This window comes from Ochotona princeps, chromosome 2 (genome assembly GCF_030435755.1).
Source record: "Ochotona princeps isolate mOchPri1 chromosome 2, mOchPri1.hap1, whole genome shotgun sequence".
In the NCBI taxonomy this organism is placed as follows: domain Eukaryota; kingdom Metazoa; phylum Chordata; class Mammalia; order Lagomorpha; family Ochotonidae; genus Ochotona; species Ochotona princeps.
In genome coordinates, this window is record NC_080833.1 from 132,158,248 (window position 1) to 132,162,470 (window position 4,223).

General features: G+C 48.0%; 1 pseudogene; it reads right to left on the reverse strand.

Moving 5' to 3' along the window:
• Positions 1-297: 297 nt before the first annotated feature.
• Positions 298-1,344, reverse strand: LOC131478294 (probable G-protein coupled receptor 27; annotated as a pseudogene).
• Positions 1,345-4,223: the final 2,879 nt, after the last annotated feature.

Sequence of the window (4,223 nt, forward strand, 5' to 3'; positions counted from 1 at the left end):
GACAAGAAGGCAGAGCTACTGCCACCCAGAAAACCTGAAAGCATCTTTTGCTGGAAGATGCTGGAGCTGGGGCGAGCCTGGCACATGGAACCTTCCCTCTTAACCCCCAAACCCGCCTCCACCATTATCAACCCCATACACTCCCAAAAGACCACAGTCTGTACAATCCAGGTGTTTGTTCACATTGAGAGTCATCTTCAAGGCAGTTTCTTCACTGAAAACGAAGACAGAAGCATTGCCCAGGCCGAAGAGTTGGGCGGAGATGTGATGTGCCAGTGCCCAGGTTCCATGGAGCCTTCACTGTCCTATGCCTTGCAAGTCACAAGGGAGGGTGGCCTCACTGCCTGGGGGCTCTGACAGCAGGGCAACTGGCACAGAAGCAGTCCCCGAGCTTCCTGTTGAACAGGAAGCACACTAAGGGTTGATGCCGGCCTGCGCAAAGGTGAGACACACTGAGGCCATCAGGTAGGCCTGGAGCATGGCGCTGGGCTGCACCAGAACCCGCAGGTAGCTGGCCATGAAGTAGGGGCCCCAGAGCAGCAGGAAGAGCAGTGTTGTGGCATAGGAAATCCAGCACAGCCTCTGCTCCGTCTTGAACTCCTCCAGCACAAGCCGGTAGCGAGCCATGTCCCCGCCCCCACCCCATGCCCAGGAGCGCGGGTAGCGTAGGTCCACTGCCAAAGCCTGCCGTCCAGTTGGTGGCACCTTGGTCGGTGGCACCTTGCCAGTGGAAGGTCCAGTCGTGGCTGACGGCAGGTACTAGACGCGCTGGCCTCATCCCATGGCGATCCTGGATGAAGAAGAACAGGTGGAGGTAGATGAGGTGTGTGGTGTCCACCACCCTGTCCATCAGCAGCCGCAAGAAGCCAAGCATGCAGGGGGCCGGCAGGCCGCTGCTCAAGGGCACATGGCGCTTCCTCGTCCTCGCTGCCACTGCTGCTGTCCAGCACAGGTGGGAAAGCCGTGGCCAGTGCCAGCGCCCAAGGCACTCAGTGTAGAAGAGGTGGTGTGCCATGGCCAGGTAGCGAGGAACACCCCCTGCAAAACAGCAGAAAGGAGGCACGATAGCAGAAGAGCGGCCAGGAAGGCGAGCAGCCCACAGCCCAGCGTGCCCAGCAGCGCCCCAATAGCGGCCATGGCACAACGCACAGCCAGCACGACTGCTGGGAGGCAGGGGAGCTCTTGCATCCCACCAGCCAGACACAGGTCGAGTAGCAGGCAACTGAGCTACTGCATGATGAGCAGTGCTAATAGCTTGTGGCCTGCCAGGCTTGCAGACAGCAGGAGGCTGAGCGTGGCCAGGTTGAGGCCCAGCGAGGCCGCCACACCGCTGTGGCCAACCATTTCGCTCCTGCTCGCTATAGCCGCCTCTCCCTGTGTGCTCTCCGCCCTGGGGCTAACCACAGCCTCCCAGCTCTCTCTGGCCTCTTGGCCCGCGCTCAGGTGCCACTGCTGCCGCTGTCCCTGCCACGCAGGCCTTGGGCCATATCCCTGGCCAAGGGGGCTCACCCAGCCCCCGGCCGGCCCCTCCCCATCTCCCGCAGCCCTGACAGCATGGCCGCTACCACATCAGGAATGGTGCACTGTGACCTTCAATGAACAGAGCTGCGATGCCCCCACAGTACGCTGTATTCTCCTTCTCTTACAACACCACTGCCCACTGCTGCCCCACGGAGGCCCCTCCCCTCCGCCCGAGCACACACCTTGGCTGCCCAACAGCATACTCTTCTTATCCTCCTTTATGTTGTGCATTTTTTTTAACAAGAAACAATGCTTTTTATTTTTTTTGCCTTTGCATACTATTTGGACTCAAAAGAAATGTGAATGGAGCAAACTAAAAAAATAAAAATAAAAAACTAGGAAGATAAAAGAACTCAATATTTCACTTCCAACTTGTACTTTTTCACTAATAGAAAAAAACAGCCCAACTATACAAACCCAGTTCTTTTTGTTACTGTTTTGCCAAGAAACAAACTGATAACATGAGTCAACCCCAAGCTGAGTCCTTCTGTGGAGGCTTCCTTGCCATCAACAGTCATTTTCCCTGTGACAAAAGCTCACAGGTGCTCATTTGTAAGGCAGGGCAGATGGAAGTAACCAGTGCAACTCAGCAGAATGATTTGAATCCCAGTCACATCATGTTATCAGTATGTTGTGCATTTTTTAAAAAAATCATTATTTTTTAATGCAAATTCAGATATACAGACAGGAGGAGAGACAGAGAGGAAGATCTGCCTTCTCATGATTCACTCCTCAAGTGACCACAATGGCCAGAGCTGTCTGATCCTAAGAGAGGACCCTGGATCCTCTTCCTGGTCTCCCATGTGAGTACAGGGTCCCAAGGCTTTGGGCCATCCTTAATTGCTTTCCCAGGCCACAAGCAGGGTGCTGGATGGGAAGTGAAGCTGCCGGGATTAGAACTGGCACCCATATGGCATTCTGGCACATAAAATGCAAGGACTTCAGCTTCCAGGCCCTCACTTTGTAATCTTTACCATCAGTTCCACATTGGGATATACTAATTTCCCTTCTTCAGAAAAAAATAGTTTATGTGTCTATATGTAAATTTACATAAGAGGTTAGATAGAAAAATATTAAAAGTAGGTGAATCTAAAACAAGATATTTCTGGGAAATTGTTTGGAATGTAAGGGTAACCTTGGCCGCTACGTCAATATTTAGAGTAGCTTTTAGAAGGTATTCACAGGATAAATGGATTGAATTTCATGATTGAAAAGGCACTTGAGGTGACATAATAATCTCAGTTAATGCCTATCAATTTGCCTAAATTTTAACAGAAAAAAAGAATGTATTTTTGGTTAAATATAAAAACTTCATTCTAAATACCAGAATTACTTCACAGAAGACGCTGTATTAAACTGGTTGACAGATTATATATTTTGAGACTGCTAGTTTGCATATCTGGTCTTGTTACACCGTTTTAGGATGCAAACAGTTTATTAAAATGTGACTCTGCAGTTTGCTTTCTATTTCTGTGTAAATTGATGGACAAGTTTCCCAAAGCTGAAACAAGAATAGAGGGAGCAGCACGGTTGCTCACCAGGCTGATCTTTTACCTGCAGGTGCTGGCATCCCGTGTGCTCACTGGGTCTTGTACCAGATGCTCCACTTTGCACCCAGCTTCTTGCTTGTGGGAGGGCAGTGGAGGATGGTCCAGGTCCTTGGGCCCCTGCACCCACATGTGAGACCTGGAGGAGGTTCTTGGCTTTGGATTGGCTCAGCTGTGGCCATTCTGGCCATTTGGGAAGTGAATCAGCCAACACAAGATCTCTGTGCGTCTTTCTTGTTTCTGTAAACCTGCCTTTCAAATAAATATAATAATAATAAATATTTTTAATAAAAAGGAAAATGCCAAAGGATTTGTTCTCTTTTTTATTCTGTGACTAGCTTTTTAAACATCATGAGAAGCAACTTGAACTTTTGTTAAGAATTATTTATTTTATTGGAAAGGCAGAATTACAAAGAGAAAGATCTTCCAACCACTAGTTCACTCCTGAAATGGCCAAAATGGCCAGGGCCAAGCTGAGCTTGAGCCAGGAGATTCTGCCAGGTCTCCCACGTGGGTGCAGCATCCCAAGACTTTAGGCCATCATCTACTGCTTTTCTAGGACAGAAATAGGGAGTAGGCAGGGCAAGTGCTCACACAGCATCCCAGCACATGCAAGGTGAGGAATTAGCTTCTAGACATTGATAGCCTTCTGGCGTGTTATGAATATATAAAATTTGGAGTTAAATTAAGAAGAGTGTCCTCTTTTCTTCATTTTTACCATAGTTATATACCCAATATTTTTCTGCACATAATTAAAAAAAGTCTGAATAGTTTTCTACCATTGCCTAATAAATTAGTGCAAACTTGCAGTTTCACAACACACAGGTATAATCTCACAGTCAGTGGGTAATTATGACTTAGTGAGTTGTCTATAAGATAGCTGAGGCATTATTTAGAAAATGGATATTTTCTAGATGCAATACACTCTTTTTTTTTTAATTTTATTTTAAATTCATTAATTACATTGTATTATGTGACACAGTTTCATAGGTACTGGGATTCTCCCCACCCCTCCCCAAACCCTCCCACCATGGTGGATTCCTCCACCTTGTTGCATAACCACAGTTCAAGTTCAGTTGAGATTCCCCCATTGCAAGCATATACCAAACATAGAGTCCAGCATCTTATTGTCTAGTCAAGTTCAATGGCTTCTTA